At 37.2% G+C, this 22,322-nt stretch overlaps 2 protein-coding genes across 9 annotated transcripts in view; one reads left to right on the forward strand and one right to left on the reverse strand.

The window, feature by feature from the left end:
- Positions 1-22,322, forward strand: part of LOC135488941 (sodium- and chloride-dependent glycine transporter 1-like) — a 234,830-nt gene that overhangs the window by 36,864 nt on the left and 175,644 nt on the right. The gene's annotated exons all lie outside the window — the stretch shown is intronic.
- Positions 1-22,322, reverse strand: part of LOC135488942 (G-protein coupled receptor dmsr-1-like) — a 156,593-nt gene that overhangs the window by 19,316 nt on the left and 114,955 nt on the right. The window contains exon 1 of one of the 8 annotated variants that reach the window (XM_064773934.1): positions 152-404. The exons of the other annotated variants lie outside the window; for them this stretch is intronic. The gene's annotated coding sequence lies outside the window, so the exon portion shown is untranslated. Of the gene's footprint in view, positions 1-151; positions 405-22,322 lie in introns of those variants that run through there. 8 annotated transcript variants of the gene reach the window in all.

Raw genomic sequence — 22,322 nt, forward strand, 5'->3', positions numbered from 1 at the left:
TTAAAATTAGGTGAGGGCGGCGACAAGAAGCACACCATCATTGCTCCGTAGATGATTGCCAATTTGCAATTTGCACTATGTTGATTTCTTATTGCCTCAAACGGGTTAGTTTCGACCAGCAAACAAAAATACCCAAACTTGTTATACTTACCAACAAACGCCCTACTGATGACGTCATAAGATTGATGACATCCAACTGTCAAGAGCAATCAGCGTTTCCGAATTCGAGAATAAAAGTCCTTACACGGGTCTTTACGATAGATGTCTCGCTTCCAACAAATTAACCCGAGTCTTTATCTTCATTTTCCAAAGTTCTTGAAATAATGCCCTGGTACATTCCCCCTTACAATTTGTTTTGGATTAAACTGATAAAGTTGAGAATACGAGCAATTCTTCACCTAATACAATCGTGTTTGCAGTATCCGTAAAAGCTGTCCAGTTATTCTTGATGACAGTCACACATGTTGCACATTGTATTCTCCGACCAATTGTTAGGTTGTCAATATCTAAATAGACCGGTATTCTTTGATGCAGTTATCAAACCACAGTTCGCAATCCAGGGACTCCATATGCGAGTACACGATAGACTGAGAGCGGTTTGGTTTATTCCGTGTGACCGTTGTGATAGTTGCCACGTAAATGATGCGATAATGTGAGATCGTTGATAGCCTGGATCGAAATCATGTATTGTTCAAATAGTTGCCAAGTCATGCTGCGGCAAGTCAAGTTGGAGTGAAACACGCAGTGAGAATACCAGGACTGTGCAATATTTGCTGAGCAGCAAGTTGGTTATCAAAAAGAAATATTTTGAATGGTTATGTGGGAAAGTAGGGTAAAACGAAGCCTTACCTCGTTTGAGGGGTATCCAGCCAAGTCACTTCTTGTAAGCTAAAGGTTGTATCTAACGTATACGCAGATGGCTTGCATAATGTTTAAGCTCATATTTCAGATGCACCCCAGTCTTTACATGAAATCTGTAACAACACATCAGTGTAATGGTCCGCTCTATGTGGAACATAAAACCAACTGGGTCAGATTAAATCACACAAATCAGTGATATACATCTTTTCTATTCTACAATACATCAGCATTCTGCCTATAGTCCCCAGTTAACAAAGTTACTCCTCGAGTCGTTGGAGTATCATGTCACTTAATATTTTCATCGATATATTTAACCCGATTCTTGAAAACTCATGATATTTCATTTAATATGTTATTGCACAGCATTTGTGACTAATTGTTTTTAGGTGGAATCAAAATATCATAAACAATACACATCATTAAATGATTCACCGGATACATTGACAGCAATATGTGTGAAGAAATTGTTTTGATATTTCAACAACTTTGAAACAGATATGATAATTACGATGAAAGCACACTACCTATAAACTCCCCATTTAAAACAGTTTAGGCATCAAAACAATTATTTCACAGGATTATCTATCAAAGTACCAATATGGACCCTAGATTGTGAAACCTCGCCGTCAACATTGATGTTTTCTTAATCTAGGCGTGGTGACCCTGTGTCACAACTCATATCTATCAATTCAACTATTTATTGATGTCCCCAAAGGCAGTTTATGAGAGAGCAAGCTATGGTAATGGTAGACTATTGACTTGTATCATGTGGGCGTAAACTCTGTAATTTTCAGTCTCACCAGCCACTCTCGAATGAGAGGTTTTTGATGTTTTCAACAATTTAAGTGTTAAGTCACATCAATTCAAAAATGCACGTTGTATTTTAAATAGTGCCTAATCGGGATATTTAATCTATAGTTAGTTTCCCAGTTCCCTCATATTGGGCCTGTCAGTACTATTGATTTGTCTTTTGTGGGTGTAAGTCCTAATCACGTACAGATGCGTCACTGTAGTATCAAATGACCATGAAATGTAAACTTGTAAAATGTTTCAGCCTCTTTATTTTGGCAGATTTACATTTACATTTTCACGTTTTTACCATAAACCCTGCCATGAAACGGGATAGTCGGCACATTTGTTTCCCTCTTTCCAGCAAAGACATTTACCATATTCGCCGGATTCCCTAACAGCACCGGTCAGATGAAATGCGTTAATGGTATTTGGTTTGATATTCTGAAGGTGCTAATGGACGGCAATTGCAGCACCTGTGCCCCTCCTACATAACCTGGAAGTTGTTGTTTGATCTGGAGGAGGCAATTATTTCTTTCTTTTCTTTTTTTATGCCAGGCGTCATCTCTGGGGTTTTTTAGCAACATAATATTGACCGAGGGAAAAGTTATCATGACCCCGTTGTCTTCCTCATTGATCCAATAGATAAATATGTCTGCTGTCTAGGATAGACTTTTCTTGCCCAGTTCTAAAAGGGTAATGACAATACTCTATCTTCGCTATACAATGATTAGAATGATACTTCCTCTATAAAAATGCCCTTGTTAACTCTTATAGTTCTGTTTCCATAACCTATTTGCTTGCATAGTTGCAGGCAACAATGAGAAGGTGTTGTCATTGAAGGTGTGAGTCGAAGTGGCTATATTAGGGCCTACTAGTATATTGATATATGATGACGAGCTTTAAAAAAAGATTCGTAATCATTTGCTATCGGCTGTTTCTTCACGTCGATGTACATATATCTTTTGCCCTGATCAACAAGGGCGAGGGTGCTTTGAAAGTACTCCTTACATTTTGCATTTTGATCAACTACACTCGATAAAACGAAATGCAAATCAAAGATTATTTTTAATTCCAAATCTGCAGCAGCGCATACATGTTGAAATGGAATGGAATGATTTCTTGTCGGGAAATCAGCGGTCTAAAACAATTGTTAAAGCTTTTAATCAATTATTGCGATGGAATTAAATCCCTGACGAGATTACTGCTTTTGTTAAAAGTTGATTTCTACTTCTTTTTGAATGCGCTTTTAGAGAGTCTACTGAACAGGACAGCTCTACTCATTTTTAAGTGTTTCCTCGATCGATATGCAAGTGCGGTATTTTAAGTATCTTTCGTTCTTAACCTAACAGGCTAATGTCTGTGAGTAACTCAGTGGCTTAAATTGCTGGTGTTTACACCATCTAGTGTTTAAAATATTGTACAAAACCAAATTAAGATAATATTAGCACAGTATATTCCTTTTCTTAGGAGAGTAGCGTATTTCATCAATTTAGCCACTGGATCGAGGTGTGAACTGCAGCCTGACATAGAAAGAATCTAATATCCACAATGATGTTTCACCTAATATCATTCACAACATTTATAAACAATAGCTTATGGAAAGCAAACTCATGGTTGTTACACGTATTGATGTCATTTACTTGCCCTTTTTCTTTACATATATGTGACATACGATTCATGCCATTATGCTGAAATTTGATATGTCGAACTATTTAATCTAAATCACGTACACGTAACAATATACACACATAAAGCTTACCATATGTTTTTTTTGAGTTATGTGCTTGAAACGTCTTCTAAAACATCATGAGCAACTCCATTATTTAGAGTGGCTGATGTCGTGAATATAATTGTCGTAGTGATTATTTCATTCACAATTTATTTTGCAGTGAAACGTGCATGTGTCTGGCCTAGTTATGAGCACACATAACTCCCAGTTTCAATAACCCACTAATTAGCATAAGATTTATCAGTGCAGTTTTAAATCTCACTGAAAGTTGTTGATGGAGGCTCAACACTCCCCGTGTATTAATGATTTCTTGAAAAAATTCCCGGTACATATCGGTGATTCAATATGTCAAATTGACACATGTCGGATAGATTTTCTATTTATCATGAGAGTAGAGAAAGCTGTCACAGAGCACAAAGGCCTGTCTTCCTTGTGATCTCCGCAACATATTCTTGGGTTAACAAGATGATTGTTTTGAATTGGAAGAGACACATGGGAAGCCAGTCTGACCAATTGTTGAACTGATGACTATCAATTGGTGTCTGGTTTGCATCACCACATACTATCACTCAGAATCACATAAAGCAGGACAATCTTAATGATGGATGTAGGTTTTATGCCTACAATAAATTCTGGCCTATCTCGGCAAAAGCACCCCATATATCTCATCCGTATCATTTGTATAATCGGCTTTATCCCTACCAATAAACTGTCCATAAAATTCCCATTTAGACTCTTCTAAACAATGCTACGTGCACATCATATTTTACAAAATTGCCTGAAGGGTAATTTGTACATCCTTGTACAGCCCAACCCGAAACCTCAGGATGAAGTAGAACGTATTGATGATGGATTGACCACTTTGTTACAGGAGATGATTCGAGCCATGCCACCCTTACTACACAAACAATCACTTGATACTATTGCCATGAACTGAAGCCAGCACAATAGCATTAAGGATGATTTTGCAGATCATAAAATGTGATGATGGATTTCTTTCATGAAGTATCACAATAAATGACCTCTTGCCCATTGCATCTGAATTTAAATGAGGTGTTCATGCCATGGATGTTAAAGACAATCCGACATTTCTTCTTTGCCGCCCTTAAGCTTTACAGATTATCACAACTGCTGAGAGACACTACTCAACCAAAATGAAGGTATCCTTTCCTTGGACAATTGTGGTATTGTGCAGATATAGAAGCAATTTGCTTAGCGTTTATAAAGCACATTTTTCAAGTTTGAGCCGATTGAAACTTTTGAACAGATTAAATCATTGGTGCTTCAACCCTTAATTCCCGTATTTTCACAACTAACGGTTTTGTTGCTCTTGGTAAACCTCATTGAGTGAGATTCATTTGAATATCCCTGCAAAATTAATCCAAGGTTACAAACTGATGATGGGGTCTTGCAGCCCACCTCCTCTTACAATCTGCTAATAAAATATGTCAAGGTCCTTGACAGAGTAACCGAAGCTGTGGTGGTCAAGTAGACCAATCGAGGCAATTCCATTGATAACAATTTAATATAAGCCATAACAAACGTTATCATGTGCTTACCCGTCTGCTATTAACCAAAATAATCAAAGAGGAATTCCTATATATCCTGGTGACCATGGCATTTTAATGAAACTCTTGAGCATATTTATGAGGGCCACAAGGGCTTTTGGCACAAAAGCATCATATTTCATGGTCATCTGTTTATCATATACTAGTATGACACTTGTTAACTGATGAATGCCCCAAGGCCCCCGCTCCAAACTTCATTAGGCTCTGTAATTACAATTTAAATGGGTGATAAAAATATTCAATTAAGAACAGAAATGATAACATTCCGAGACCTCCAGTTTTATTGGAGTTCTTAAAGTTTGGCCTTCGCAGATGAACGCCCACAAAATATTTTATTAGTATGACTATTATGCGCCAATACCTCACCCACATCAATGATATGTGGTGATCTAGATGTGATTCTAAGTTGATAAAGGCGATCCTAATTCTATATTCAGATCTGTGTATGTGCCATTTGTAATGCTGGTGAAGAAATTCGCAGAAGCACCACAAACTTAACTAAATATCGGTACAGCCATACTATCTTTTAGTTCTTTCTGGGACATCTTGGGACAGAGATGCGAACTTGTTGCGTCCGCATATCATGAACTGACACCAGCAAAGAAACAAGAAAACAGAAACAACAGGAAGAGTAGTCAAACTAAAGGAAACAGTCAGTAAGACGGAGCTGTTTTCACAGACTATTTAGCGGCCGTAACGAAGCGGTAAATACCATGCTTTTCCTGTCTGTTTGCTGGACAAATTGTTCTCATTTCCTCTATGATATCGAGCGCAACTGGCCTCTAATGGAGATAATGGTTTCAATGGACATCACATATCGAAACCAAACATGCCTAAAAGCACTTTTTCCCTATGCACATTGGCATAAATATGATGCTTGGGACAGCAGCCGTTTAGTTATAGAACCGTGGGTGTACTTGCATGACGTTTTCCTTGAAATGGAAACGTGTTGTCCAAGTCAAAGGAGCACACTCAGCAAATAATGCTTGACGTTCTTGACGATAATTGTTGTGTTCGTGGCAGCTCCGTTATGAGCCAGGTTATAACATCGCAATACAATTATCAGTGTGAAATACTTATTTCTGTGAATATTGTTATTAATATACGCTTACTAAAGTATTTACATTCGCCGTGTCCAAATACGAATCTCGGAGAATTCATTCCAATTTTCACAACATTCTTAGCCCGGTTTATTCTCATCTCAGAGGAAAGCAAACATTCCTGTCTGTCATCTCTAAACATGCAAACTCTTCATCAGGCTATTCATCATGTAAACCATTATTGATAGATTTGGCTATTCTATCAAGTTAAGTGTCTGCGGAATTTTATTACAATTTGCAGACGACTGATGCATGATATATTTGTGTTAATTATGGTGATGTCATTCGAGTTACCAGTTACACGCCTCATCTAAAACGTTATCCTGCTATGAAACACTTGACTTCAAACTTGCGGCTTAGAGTACCCACTTGTCCTTGAATGGAACGTAATAATAGTTTCCCAGCAAGAGAGTGATTTTGTTGTGAATATCATGACAGAAAGCTATCAAGTTGTCAGTTAAACAACAAGGAGGTCAAGTATAAATGCACCAACCACTATATCAAAATAGTAAATATCTCTGTTCACTGAATATTGTCGGAAAGTCATTTGGCAAAAAACGTGATAAACACTACGGAGCCAGTAGAAATGTACCCAGTTGTTGCATTGAATGTGTTGTCTAGCTCATGTAGCTGAAGGAATTGATCAACTATCCAACCATTTTAATTCAGTATAATGTTGGAAACAATTTGAGTTGGAAGGTAATTGGCCAGCCCCAGCATCAACGCCATGCTCATACATTAAATAGGAAGCAAATCAGGACTGAACGATTCATTAGTTGATTCATTTCGGATTCATTGGCACATCATCTCAACTTTTCTTCTTAGCACCAGAGATATGTTTTTTGCATCATCTGGTGCGATTAAACACTCCTATCACAACTATTTTCTAATTTAACCACGGCCTGACCAGTTGTTGATCGGTGTTGGATGAGGCAACCGAACCCCAAGTACTTTCGATCATTAAACTTTTTAATTCACGCGAAGATGTTTTTACTGCTTTTTTTCTCTCTCGAAGTCTAGCTAATTATATGAGCCAAGTGAAATGAAATGATTGAACCACATTTAGTAAACAAAGCTTCGCTGGTTAAACAAACTTGGCTCTCAAAACACCTGTGTATCTGATCAAAAATCTACTCTATCTAGCGGGAATCGCTGAGCTTTGTGAAATCACATACTTAGTTAAGCCTTAAGCAAATAAAAGAGTTAAACTTGCCGAAACTGGAAGGTTTTTCTTACTCTTTGGAGTTTGAGACCAGTACGGTCCAATGGAGAATCTGTTGAATTCTCAAATTCCAGTCTTTATTATGACAAGTAGCTAGAAAAGCTCCGCTGATCCAGGCCAGTTTTACATTAGGTCCGGGCCATTTCCTCTACACTTCTCTTAATTCTTTACATCAACGCAATGTCTTTTTCAATTTAAACATTTATTTTCAAATAAATTATCTTTCCTTGCACAACAAATGCTGACATTGTTGACCACCGATTTTGGATCAGAAGACAAGGAAAGTGACCAGTAAACTGGCAGATATAAGTATAGTACGCAGTGTTTTGGGAGCTCTATTGATCCTTTCATGAAGGAAAATAGCAACCATTTACATTATACAGTAAAAAGTGGTTTGTTTAAATCAGCGTTCTTCTCTATCAAATCTATGAGTTACTGGGTTTTGATAAATTTAAGAAGAAATTTTCTAACTGAATGGCTTCTTCTACAGCTGTCATTTTTGAATTGCTGTAACTGACAGCGCTCAAACTATGGATATTGCAAATAGTGAGGAACTAGAAAGTTTGATTTTGTCATGAAAACTGTTTACTCTGCAACAGTAACCATTATCCCAACTTCTTATATATGGACTGAAATAGTATACGTCATGTTGCTATTAATTATTTATTTAAACACAAGTCCAGGCATTGAACAATTAAAGCTAACAGATTTATTAATGCTCTCTGTTTTACGATACATTTTCCAACCTTCCCTTGGGCCCGAACACGGCATTGTTATTAATAAATTTCCTCATAATTTGCTCAGCGAGATAGGGTATGCACCACGCAGTATTTGTGCAAACAAAATACGGTAGCAACATTTGGTCATAAACAAAGACAGTTATGAGAACATTTTCCTGGAATTCCTATGGGAACTTGATAACTAATAAAGAAGTAACGATGCGTTTCATGCTAGTTTTTAAATAGATAACAGTAATGTAATCTATCATTTTTAGTCTCAGCAAATAGCATTACTCCAGTATATACTTGTGACCTCTGGGATGTGCTGCACAACACAGCCTGGTCCTATTTGTTGACAGAACAACATGCAGAACAGTACACTCAGGCAAAGCACCAGATTGTCTGAGGTCAGCTAGACTATTATGGTAAGGTCGACAGATATGAGACGTACTTAAAGTGATTTATTGTGTGTTGTAGAATACGTGGTAACTAACTATACCCGCGTTAGATATGATTTTTATTTCTACTAATGGACTGCAAAGAACTCTAAAATCAAAATTGAATGTTTAATATTCCATTGTCTAGACCATAACAATCACCACGTATCCTTTTCATATGTGTTAAGTATTTGTGCTGCTTTGTAATTGTTCTAAATTGTTCTAAATTGTTCCAAATCGTTTTAATGATCTAATCTATTTGCTTTATAGCACCCTACCGGCACATTTTGACAATTCTGAACTAATTTCTGCCTTATCATTTGAAAAGCGCAACAACCTCATTTTAAGTACATTTATATAGCCTTCAGTAAGAGTCAAAGTCAGCAAGTAGTCAGAGTCAATGATAGGAAGATAATGAAAACATATTCAAAAGATGCTCACTGCACGAGAATGACACTGAGTAAACTATTTCGCTACTCTTAAAGTATGCATCGATTGTGGCTAACTCTCTGTATTTCATCCACTATTTGATATCTTATTGAACTGCTCAGGTTAAATAGTCTTTATTGAATTTACAATTTCAGTATGAAAATCAATTTTTTTTAATATACATGTATCATAAAAAAGCAAAAAATCTGGATCCTTTATAATAATCAATTATTAGTGATCAATTGTGAAAAAGTATTCGAATATCTTTGTCCAGCAGTAAGTTGATATGCTGAGTAATGATATGAATATAATGTGAGGTTTTTTATTAGTTGGAAAGTAGTACACTAACGCGAAAATGATCTGGTTTCCAGTGCTAAAATTCAGTTTTTACACATGCATGCTTACAAAGCATGGAAATAAATCTTAAAGTTCATATAATTTTTACCAAGAATGTGCATCAACGTGTTTGTTGCCTATTAAGTCGAATTCCTATTTTTCTTTGAAGATAATCAAGCTGTCAGTTGCATTCGTTTGGATAGAAAAAGATAGAAGGAACATTTTACTAATTAAAAGTACTCGGGGCTGTGTTTTTTTGGAAAGTTTTCACATGGAATGGTTAAGTCTGCATATGACACTCCAATCACAAGTATTATACTCAGCTTAGGTATATTTCAAAATGCTGATTATCAAGCGTAAACTTTTGAGAAATAATCCAAACTGACTAGAATCTGATATCTGTTGTCTGTTAAGCTGAAGCTTTTTTTCCTATCAGGGAATCAAATTCTTTAAGTCGAACCGCTACTAGGCTTCTCAGGCGGATTGCTTGGATACACAAAGAAGAAAAAAGTGCATGACAAAGAAAACATGAAGAAAAGGTATCCTTTAGACAATTACTGTCACCATCAGGACCACCACTCACAAGGTTGTTATCCCCCAGCATTCGAAGTAATCGACGAAGTGTATTTTCGTTGTCTGTGAAAATGTAACTGTACTTCCTCTTCCTTCAACAATGGGCCTAGCTTAACACAATAACCATTGTTGTAATGGAAAGGCATAAACAAAAAGCTCATCAGCATTAGTGTTTTGTAGTGAAGGAGATTCCGAGCTGCTTGAAATTCCATTTGTCCATAACGGGTCGTTGAGAACAACCAAAATGTAGCGATAAGTTCACTTTAGACTATCACATCTTGTTACATTTGTCTGTCATCCAAGATCTAACGTCGTGACAGTATGTTGGTAAAAGAGTGATTGAAAGCTTTTCGATGAATACACCTTAGGTAACGTAAGGCAAGGAAAGAACTCTCTGCACATACTTTGATGGTGGTAAAATGTGCATTCAGGCTCTTTAGGGTCTTTTTCCATACGTTCATTGTACGTTTTATGTCGCTTATATTTGCTTTAAGGCAAAATATGTGACTGACTGCAAATAACGTTCTTTCCAATGCCTGTTTCTAAAACCCATGTGCTGAAAAAGCTTTTTGTATTATGTATTGGAATAATAATATGGTTACAAGCAGGTGATAATGATAGGTGTGCTGTGTGATCATAAGAATAATCCCGAGGCAACTGTTAAAATGTTTCATATCTACGTATAACTGGGGGAAATACAATGTTGCTGATAAGTTGGAATGTAACGCTGGAGGAAAGTCATGATTGTATTGTCATGCTGTTAGTAAAGGTAACCTGGCTTGTCGTGGTAACAGATCATTGTATACTTTTAGATGAGGGTAATTGTGGAATTTAAAAAAGAGTTTGTTAGTACAGAACTGACAGTGTTCTGCATTCGCTACTGACATAAGCAGTTATACCCTCACCTGAGTCTGAGGAACATCCGTCTGATTCGCTGTCCTCTTTCGTTTCGATCTTGATGTATATTCCAAATGTCAATATGATTGTGCCATACCTGCATGGCATAGAAATGTTAAAATCTTTACACTTTGAAGAGATTTTTCTCACAATTTCACCATTTCATGACTGCAAAAAGTTGCTCCACCTTTCGAAAATAGTGATTTACTGGTGTTTAAAAAAAAATCCTAATTAGAACATTAAATGCGGTCTCATATTTTACAATGGAACACCCAATGTTTTCCAGCTTTGACAAAACCTGAAAACCATCTGTTTCTCGGAAATTAGCTCTTAATCAGGCTTTTACAAAAATTATCAATCAACTAAAAATCTGATTAAAGCAGTTATTTCTGTCGATTTATATTTTAAAATCCCGCTTATTTTTTTTGATATGAGGTTTCAATGGATAAATTTTTTGCACGCTGTTTGAACGTGAACATGTTCAATGTCAATTGTAAGATCATGAGAAAATAAGGTTGGATGTAAACACAAAAACCACATAAATGGTACATATCGACACCCACCTAACCCCTTAATCTATACAAATAGTATTCAAATTAAATTTATAATACAAATTTTGATTAAACTGAAATGATTCTTTTCCTAAATGACATTATTTAGTAGCAAACCGCTGTTCATTTTTCGTAGTGGATTTACTAGAAGATATAGCTTTCGACTTCTTATATACATGATGTCCACTTGCACATACAGGCTCATCACAAGTGCTCATAGTTAGTGACAGTTACCCAAAAGAAATAAATGTTGATTCGTCATTTGTAATGCTAAACTTTGTCTTATCATTCTCCGGAGACTCAAGTCATGTGAAGCAAATGTAACTTTAAATGAATCTTGAATAGGAAGCTCGTATTACCCCTAGAATATAAACTACTCTTCGAAGCTCAGGAAATCAAAATTCTGTATGGAACCAACGAACAATCTTATGAAAGAGAATTCGTACTCACGTTCGAGAAACTTTTGGATTGCTTTTCCAATTGCATTTTCAGATCAACGAACAGAAAATGTTTCTTTAAATCAAAATAATGACGTCAGGATACCCAATAGTCACAAGAAAGTGTACATTTGGCATTCATACAACATCCATTAAATGTTTAATTTAAGAGGGATTCAGACAAGAATGGCGATGACAGAGGGGACCGTAGAATACTAACAACCCTATTAATTACTAGAGTGATCCCCCGAAATCCCCTTGGAATGAATAATACATGCCCAAGTACAGTAGACGAGTCGCACCACTTATCAGGGATTGAATCTTGTTATACATATAGCCTGATTGAACTTAAAATCTTCTGCTATTAAGGTTTGAATTAAAACTGTTCAGTTAGGAACATAAGTTGAACTTAAAGTACGAGCGGCTACTGAGGCTAAACAAAATAAAATTGGTCTCATTCTCGTTCTGCAATGTTCTGCGGGGTTTACGAATGTTTATTTCAGCATGCCTATTTAAATCATCACGATATTTCAAGGAAGGGTTCTCTGCCGAACGTAATCTTTTTTAGATGGATATGCCTCTGAGGAAAGTGTCATTCAGAATCTACTAGAATATATGTCAGGGTGTGATTTTGACACATATTAATTGATTTCTCGAAAAATGATACAGGTAATTGGAGCAATTTTCGGAAAAAGTCACCTTGGGGATTTATTTATTGATGAACTATTTATTCACAGAGACTTTTTTACATTCTGTAATGACACATCTAGGTTATAGCTTTTCCTAACATCATATAGATTCTGCAGTTAATCACTGTAAAATACTCTGATAGTTTTTAACTTGTTCGTGGTCGAAGGGAGAATTGTCACAACAGCTATATCAATCGATTGAAATGTTTTGTTTTATACTGTCACATGCTGGGCATGGTCATTTGCAGCGGAACGTAGGGAAGGTGCATGAACGCCTTAACATCATGTTAAACAAGTTACATTCTGAAATGCTTTGGAGTCTCGGCCGAGGCAGTTAATTCAGTTGGTGTGGCAATAAATTGAGCGCTGACCACACAGCTTTTTGTCCCTGTTGTTCATTAGAGAAGTGTGTTTAACTCTTCTGAATCTCTTAACAAGTTTTTAATGTTCATAAGTCCATTAATTATACATTACGAAGTTTTAATCTCTCAAACATTCCTCGGCCTTGAAAATGAAATCAATACATATTTAGATAGTCATTACATTTAGTTTAATGAACATCTATCCAGTCAGAAGAAACTCCCTTTGGCACTAGGAGATAAAATCCAGGTAAAATGAACAAATGTGGATCTGATGGCAATTACAATGACAGATATGTCTGCCAATCATCATGAAACATGTGACGTCTTCCAGCCACTGCCTGGTGGATCATTTAGTCTAAGTTGTTTGATGGATGCAAGTTAAATATCAGGGAAATCACTGAAATATCGAGAAGCTCCTGGTCGAAAAATGTCAGTGTTTTGCTCTTCGGATTATAAACTGTATATATCTCACACAGTCAGTCTGCCTTTCGAGGACAAGCGCAACGCAAGGTTGCTACTTTCTGATAATACCAAAAATAAATGAAGAATAGTAGCTATTTGTTCTTGATTATGGTTTGGGATGTGACCTTAGAATCATTAAGTTACATGGCGTATGCATGTAGTCCGTGTTAAAGTTACCTGAGCGGTAGATCTGGTTTCTTCGGTTGTAACCAAAGCGGGAACTAACTAACGAGCAATAGATCCATTACATGACTTCACAGCCTTGTCAATTAATGGTGTTGGCTAATTAGACTCGTTAGTGTATACCGAGGTAAACAATATTATACTCCCGTTACAAGTAGACAATGTTGTATACATTTACAAGTCGACAATGGTTTGAAACCAATGCTGGCATCGCTATCTTTCGCTGTTAACTTTACACAACAAGAGATGACTAGCTTTACAGTTGAGCTTATATATCACGGAAATGGTTACATTTTGTTTGCCTGCCTAAAACACATTCGCCGGAAAGTAAAATGTGTACATTGTCTCCCATCATCATCGATTGCCAAGTGTGCCGCTTATTTTGCGTTACATTTAGTAACATTTTATGGTCAATATACAAGTAAAGACATTAGTTCAAATTTGATTGTGTTTTGGCAGATAGCTCTCACAAACTGTCGTATACTTTTTTGAAAAGCACTTAGTAGAATGTTTGTCGGAGAAATATCGATAATGACGTCGCACTATGTTTACACATTTAAGAGATGTGAGGAAGATATCACTATAAGTAAACATCACACGAGAAGTGTTGATATGTACTTACATTTAATGCATTCTTAGTACAAAAGGGGCCTGGTTAAATAGAGCCAATTGAACACACATTAAACAGGAATCACCTACCTTTATCCAACACCATTACATGCTACACTAAACGTAGATTAGATAGCTTTCATTTTGATCTAGGACCTTTCGCATCTAAGAATTCTGTCACTTGGCTTGAAGACAAATTAACAGATGTTGTGTTTTTAGCTCACCTCTTAGCAGGGAGGGGGCCAAATCCTAAATTCTTCAAAATGCCATTATTCCTAGTAATGACTTGCCCGATTGGCACCAATTTTATATCATAGGTACATCTAATTCTAACAACCATTCAATGTGTCACCCGGGTCTTCTTTGATTTGACCTACTTTTCAAGGTCACAGAGGTCGAATGTACTGTAAATTGGCCATTTTGGGGAAATTGTAATTGCTTGGACCTACATCAAACCTAACACTACATGACACAATACCATGCTCTTTATCCATCTTTCCTCCACATGAGGTGAGCACAATGGCCCTGGCCATTTCATTTAATGTCAAATGCAGAATTCCTTTCATGCACCTTCTCAAGTTTTCTGACATTGATTTCTGACATCATTGTACTCTATATCTAGATATATACGTTTAGGTCACAATAAATCATAAAATGTATGTATTTGGTCAACACGGTCACGATCATCATTGTTGCCAGTGTTCATAGAGGTATTCTGGAGTATTGAATGGCTGTTGTTATTTCAGCGCTCACCTGAGCCCGACCCGTGAATCCCTGGCTTGTCCCATCCTCCGGATTGGACTAGCCAGGGAGTGTTTGCCAGCTAACGAGGAAATATCGTGTCGGACCAAATGATGCTAATCTGGCATAATGACATCCTGCCATCATCCGTCTAACGTCAACAATCTGATCGGTCGATAGCGCTATGCATCTACTTCTCTGCCTGTTAAGATAATTTTCCCTCTATTTTTTCATTACCCTTCTTCGACGATCACGTTATAACTCTGTCGATTTTAGTGGCATTTCATTCCCGGAAGTAGTGTCATTCTTGACTAAATCAACTCTGCAGAAAATTGAAATTGGCAGTTTGTGAGATGTGAAATCGACACATAAGTACGTAATTCTTGGGAGAGAGAACCATACCTGCTTTATCAGCTACGAGTTTGAATCTGATTGTTTTCGACAGGAAGAGTGACTTGGATGTCTCTGGAGAAACAAACACCGGTTAAAAAGAAACCATTCATCATCGTCATCATCATGACTGCTCTTTCCTTTTCTGGACGTTTTGCCTTTGGCACCATACTTTAGTTGTGGTGTAATTTTGACATTGGTACACATACATTGTTGTTAAAAATTTAAATTAACCCGAGAGATGCCCTGTAACCATGACAGGAAATGCTGGCAGACCTGGCAATTTCCTCGTCCCTTGTGGCATATCTATGCCAATCCAAATATCAACAACTATTGCCCAATGGAATTACCCGTTAACCCACAGCAAGATGTCGTTTCTTCCATTGCGGGAGGTGCATGGTGTTCTTCGTAAAGCAGTTTGATTAGTCATGTTGGTGCTCTGCTGCCTGTCACAGCCAATGAACACAACCATAAAAGACTTGATAGAAGGCAATACTATAATAACACAACTCGCTGTGTTTGAAGACAGTCTTGTTGGTATCGGATAGCAAAAGATTGACATTCTGTTCCGTTCTCTCTAACCAAGCTATACAACTGTATGCCAGCTACAAGTACCAAGTACATAGTGTATGTTCGTCGCATGTGCACTACGTTATACTGAAATATATGAAGTTGAACATTCAACAGTGCTCAAGAAGAGTGAAACTAGCCGCTCATTTACGGCGCTATAGCGATGAAACAGTGGTGATCCGGCCGCGAGTCGAGCCTAAGACCTTCTGGATATAAGCCCGGTGCTCTAACCACTATGTCACTGATCACTTTAATCAGTCGCTGAAAGACATTATGGTATATTTCACCTCAAGTCAAGGCTTCCATTAGTTGGATAGCTAATGGCCAAACACCGTTCATGAAATATTCAGTTGAAACACCATTGTTTGGTAATTTGGCGGAACTCTCAGCGTCCTGGATGAATAGCAGATTCCGATGGCAAAGGTACGACTAAATACTTAATAAAGACCGCCCTTCCTGATCCGGTAGTATTCTCACTTGGATCACGTACACATGATGTCCCTGAGGAACTACCCCGGGCGCTCGTCACATTCCTGTGAGGATGCTAATCAACTTGGTCATTTCGAAGGATGATCTGCCAATGGCTACGCAGAAGGTTACGATCTTGCTCTCTCTATTTAGCATACTGGTGATGGCCGGACAGACTATTCCCTGATCATACCTTATTTGCTGATCCGCAGGAAAAATATCGTGATGTTTTCATTAGACATCTAGTTAGATTGCGCTAAATGGATATCATTTAGCTAATGCCCGTTATACATCAGCAAGTGACAAATCTAAAAAACCCTGAAGAAAATGATAATTCTAGATAATAAAATCAATGAATGACGGGAAGACGTATACCCAGTTCGAAAGGAAGTTCGTCTAACTCATCTGATAAAAACGGATACACGTATTTTAAACAAAAGGTCTACCAAAAAGAAAATTATTAGCAAACGAGAGCAGCTGAAAAGTTGGCAGTTACTTCATGTAAAATCACTCAGTCCGGCACTTTAGCAGTCCATCCTACTGAAATATCACTGCTCATTATATCATCGTGCATGTCTTTTCTTTACCGTCTAGAAGATCATCAAAGAATTGAGTTTTCCGTTTTAATAATTCAATAAAGGCACCGCACATTACCTTCTCGCATGTTTAAACCACTTATCAAGAATGAGAACGTCACCTCATTAGTGTTCTAGAGCAAAGTGAAGTCTCATGGGGTGATGATAGGTTTCCGTCTTTCACTTTTGATATAATGCAGCATGGTGCAACACCTAGTCAGCTACCAAAATAATAATTAACAAAGTATTGAATGGGAAAACCATTTCGTGAAATATGTTCTTTTCTAATCTTTAATGTCATTAACCACTTAATTATCATTGACAAAAAGGTGTTGACTGAGCTATTAATTTTTTAAGTTCACTTTCCGAGCGTATGTAGGATTTTGAGAATTATTTGTGGGGCTTTTAACTCCATGTGGTACTCGGGTAGCATGTGTTTTTTTATTTTGTGAATTGAAAATGCGCTTTCTTTGTATACATCACTTGATTGACAGTTTCCTCTCATCATCTGTTCATCTGGTCGTTATTGATATCTAGATAAGTCAGGTCATGCTGTCAGGTATTCATGGTCAGCTATTTTTGTTGGGGTCTAAAATGTGATCTATCTGTGTATGTATTCATTTTATTTTCACAAAGGCACACAAAGGAATGACAGGTCTTTTTCTTCTGTTAATCACTTAAACAAAACAGCAATTTTTGTGATGAGATAATAGCGGCCAAATAGTCAATGTCTTCCCTCAACACACAGTGTGTATGGTGTATGCGAGTCTAATGTTTATTTTGATCAAAACAAATGTTTGTAAGGTATAACTTGTGTTGTACATATTTTACTTTCAATACAAGATGTGTGGACTTGTGATATAAAATGTTGTCCGGTAACACATGGCACGATTTATTATCAGAAAAAATAATCTTCAGCTGAAATACCACTTGGTGTTGTAACAAGTCTTTCCATAAACACCGTATGTAGCCATCAATTGACACCATTTGGACGGCTGATCAAATGACACTGTGGGGGACACTGCTGTCAACATTTTGATAAACTGGCCTTTTGCTACTTGCAATGGATTGAACACTAGAATTTCTCACCTCCTTGAAAAGGAAGTGGCAATCGATCATTTCATCATCAGTTTGTGTCAGCTATCCAGGAACAGCTTGATCAAATGAGAGATTCTCGTGATTATATCGATCCGTAATTTTAAATGTTTAAAGTAACAACATGAGTTCCTTTCAAACCTATTTTGCATTCAGTACCCTTTTTTGCTGAATTTATTGTTTAAATTTGAGTGTTACTAGAGTGAAGACCATATAAAGTACACGTATACCAAGAGCCCGCCAGGACCATCATAACCATAGGGGCGTTGTCCAAGCTAATACAAATGAGACTGCTCATCAACAAAAGTTTACCTTCTACTTGAAAAACGATCATTCCGCGAATAGAATCTGAAATGACAAGTGATAGAAGCACGAACGTCACACAGAAAATAGAAGCTTTACCTGCAATATTTTAGCCAGCCGAAATTGCAGATCGATCGTGAACACTCATATCCAAGATGAACGTTGACTTGTGGATATAAAAACCTGTGTCATGTTTGCCTAACAGTGTGGCTTTCTTAACATCGTTTTCTCCTTGGGTGCAAAATCTATTACATGACTGTACTTTTAATGGAGTTTGCCAGATAAATCATAGGATTCGCTAACGTGCAATCAAAATCTCACATGTTCACTAAAAAAAGGATAGTGTTAAAATCACTGGAATTTTCATTCATTTAAATTTTAAAAAGCACAGTTTTATCAATGCTGCGCACAGCTTGGCGTGACATACTGATAATGCACTCTAATTGCACTATTTTTCGGCGACTTCGCATGTGCACCAGTCACTAAATCAACCTGTGACGACGTGACGAAAAACCACGCGAGATACGTTAATTGAATCCGCTCGAGTCACGCCATCACCATTCAAGAGATGGTTGGATTCTTACGGAAGATACTCTGCCAATTAATCCGGGTTATGCTGGGCGTGGGATCCTATACAAGCCAGGGTCGATTAATTGCACACTTGCAAGGAGTTTTATGCACATGCTAGCTACTGAGCAATGTAGCACTTCTCACTTCTTTTAATGATTTTCAAGTCACCCCCAAAAAATGGAAGTTTCTGACAGCATACTTTAGTCAGAATATTTTGTTGTGATGCAAAAAACGAGTCGGTTATCCCAAAGTGATGCTTTGGATTTTAGGCACACAAGTTGAACGAAACAATTACTGTTGAGCAGCATTGCCAAATCTTAGGTTTGTCTGCCAGTTTACTGTGATCAGGCGACACAATGTTTTTATTTTTCTATTTGCCGAATATTGAGAAACTTGGTTTTCTTCAGACAACGTCTGATTGCTCGCCGACAATCGTCATTATCATCCACACGTTTGGCGTTCAATTTCAATGACTATTTAATGTAGGACTTAGTATAAGTTAAGTACAGAGAATTATGGACATGAAATGTATCAATCGGTATTAGAGTAGATTAAGAGATTTCGCACTCTTTGATTTGTTCCGACTGTTAGAATCATTGCCCAATCACGAAGGGGGATAAGATCGGAGATTAATATTTTATGTTTTCGTTCAGATGAATTTCCCTACTTGATGACAGTTAAATCCCTCTAACGTAGATATTGATGAAAGTCATTAAGATATCATCAAGGCATACCGTAAACGCACGTAGTGAGATTTCATACCTTAGCAATGGAATTAAGCTCTGGCAGTTTTGTCAGGAAAAGGGCATTGCTTTCGATTGAAATTTTCCTAAGAGCTAGTATAGGACCTTAAAAATGCTGCGAAGTCAATTATCTCAGTCTTAAAAATGGGTTCCAATAATAACATCAGCAACTTCCGGGCTATGTCCTCAGCGTCATGCAGTTTCAAATTATCACATTACTAAAGAAACTTGTACAGCACTTTCTTCCAATTAGCTTTTGCACAAAGCGATTGTCCTTGCCTTATCATCTGCATAAAAGTGTAATTAGCGCCCTATCAATAGCGGCCTGTTTTCCGATCTGCCAGACGCACTTACTATCAAATGTTACTAAGAGAGCAATGTGAAAAATATTCAAAGGAGTGTTGTAAAAACAATATGTTAAAAAAGATTTGGTGGCAGAAGGTAATGGATGACATCATGATTGAGGTAGAAAATGGTTTCTTTGCGATTGCAAAAGTGGAGCGTGATAATTGCGTTATTGAAAATGCAATATTCTAATTAGGACTTCTAATAGATTATTGTCACCGGCAGATTTGTTCAGATCGACACCATTTAAAGATAATCAGACCTCTTCCCAGCTTGGACTACAACCTGCACGCCACTTGTGATTGGAGTGTGTAGTACCACAGTTATTCATGCGATCTGCCAGTCAGAAACGGATGAATCGTAACTGTTGCATTGGTGACTCATTAGATGAAAGGGCTTTGAAGAAAGTGTACTCTAAATTTGAGACTTAATATTTTCGCACCTACTTATATTTACGATGTGTGAACATTTTGGAAACAATTCACATCTTCACGGTTTTTAGCTTTGCGGTTCACGAAATTTCTTTCCAATTAGAATATCTTTTTTCTCTCCATTTCTGGATTGAAGGTCTTCACTATCAATTGGTTTGATTTGTTTGGTGTTATGTGCGGCACTCCAAGGGAGGGTATCAAATCGTGGTCTGCAGCATAAACACACTCGCAACATCAATAGTTTACTCTGAATCATGCAACAAGCAAATGCCCTGGGCATATCATGAACAAACAAACAAATAAGTTCAACATTTTAACAACTACCCAAAGGTGTAATAGTGTTTATGTCACAAATGATCTGCAATCCAGGATCGTCCGTTTTTTCTTCATCAGAGTTCATTGTCAAATCAACATATCTTAATGCACTCTTTGTTTAAAGTCATTTTTGTTCACATTGCTTTTTGTGTTTCGTGACTCACCCATCTCCTAGATACGTTTTTCAAGCGAAATATTTCAGCGGCCTTTGGTTATCCTTCCAGCGGTGAATGATAACGATAAAAAGTCAGTTGGTTACCATTATTATATCCAACACTTCTGTTGTGCAAAGGATCATGATATTTGGATCACGTTTGTACCCTACTTTACCACATGACTCTTTCATGTAGCCTTAAGCGCCATTAAAGTAACTTAACTCAGCAGCAGTCATATACACATTTGCTGATATTTACAAAAAATGACATTAAAGAGGTGTCATCTATATAATGGAAAATTCATAAAGCTTAGAACCTTTGATATGTTGATCACTATGTGTACAATGATACAAAGATACAACTTACTGTTAGACTTCAGTTGATGTCATACAATGCAACAATTCAAGAAGAACTAGAAGATATTCGATATTCTTAAGAGGTTAACAGATCTCGACACGAATGCTTTCAATTCAGCAGAGTAAACAGCGATATCATTTCGAAATCCTGAATGTGTAACTTTTATGGCCGTGCATTAGATAATAACGGAAATGGCAAGCCATGTGGTCACTTGATGTCAGTAACAGTTACTGTTGGTAGTCTATTCTGACTTTTAAGAAGACATCGTCTTATCTGATTGATGCAGTCACATGACTTGTCACTGAAAGTCATTGAAGGCAGCCTTCATCAACTACATGTATTATTATCCATACGATTATTTTCTGAGTGCGGTGTTCAGAAAACATAGATGAAATATCTTACAGTACAACCAACCGAGCTTCCAGCAAATTCACATCGGTGTATCTAAATTACAAAAATCAGCATTTGACAATCTTTTTTCCCTTGCTGTTGCCTGGGTGTTTGTTTTCACAAACACGATGCACTTGGTATTCGAGCCATTGTGATATATGGTGACGAACACTGCTTAGGGCTGGCTATAATGAAACTAGTTTCTCTGTTTGTTTCTAAAACTTTTTGGTGAGTCATATCTCAGAGCGAGTCCACAAGCCCAATGTTGCAGTAAGAGAATAAGAAATAAAACGTAATACGATATTGCTTTTTGTTTGTTTTTCAAAATTCCCTTGGTCTTAGTAGAAGTCAATGAACTTTAACCAATCTTTCACAAGAAAACTATGTCACAAAATAGCAGAAAACACTGTAGCTCGAGTATTAAAGGAACAGTGGGTTTAAGAGATAATTGAAATTGAAAATTCGTTTCACCTTGCCGGATGAATGTATGCCCGTGACAAACAGGCGGCAACGAGTAGGCCTAACTTTCTCCTCAAAACAGTATTACTGGGCGATAATGGGCGCAAACCACCGCTTAAGGATACTCACCAACTTATTGTGACAGATTTAAAAGTGGACAAAGATGATGGAAAGCCCCATGGGATGATTTTCCCTTACAATGTAGAGAGAATCTATCTTAGTCACATTTATAAAATTCAAAACTGTCATTTTTGCCATGGCGTATAGTTTTAGAAGAGTGTTATGCATATCTCAAGTCATGTGCAAAAGTATCTGTGCCCAGGGGTCTTCGCATCAAAACTGAATTGACCTGAACCTGTTATATGGGACCTTACCATCGATTTATCATTATATTGAACTGATTATTTGCATGTTTCATTTTCATCACTCGCAGCAAAAAATAGCAAAACCACACATTCT

Source organism: Lineus longissimus, chromosome 6 (assembly GCF_910592395.1).
Source record: "Lineus longissimus chromosome 6, tnLinLong1.2, whole genome shotgun sequence".
In the NCBI taxonomy this organism is placed as follows: domain Eukaryota; kingdom Metazoa; phylum Nemertea; class Pilidiophora; order Heteronemertea; family Lineidae; genus Lineus; species Lineus longissimus.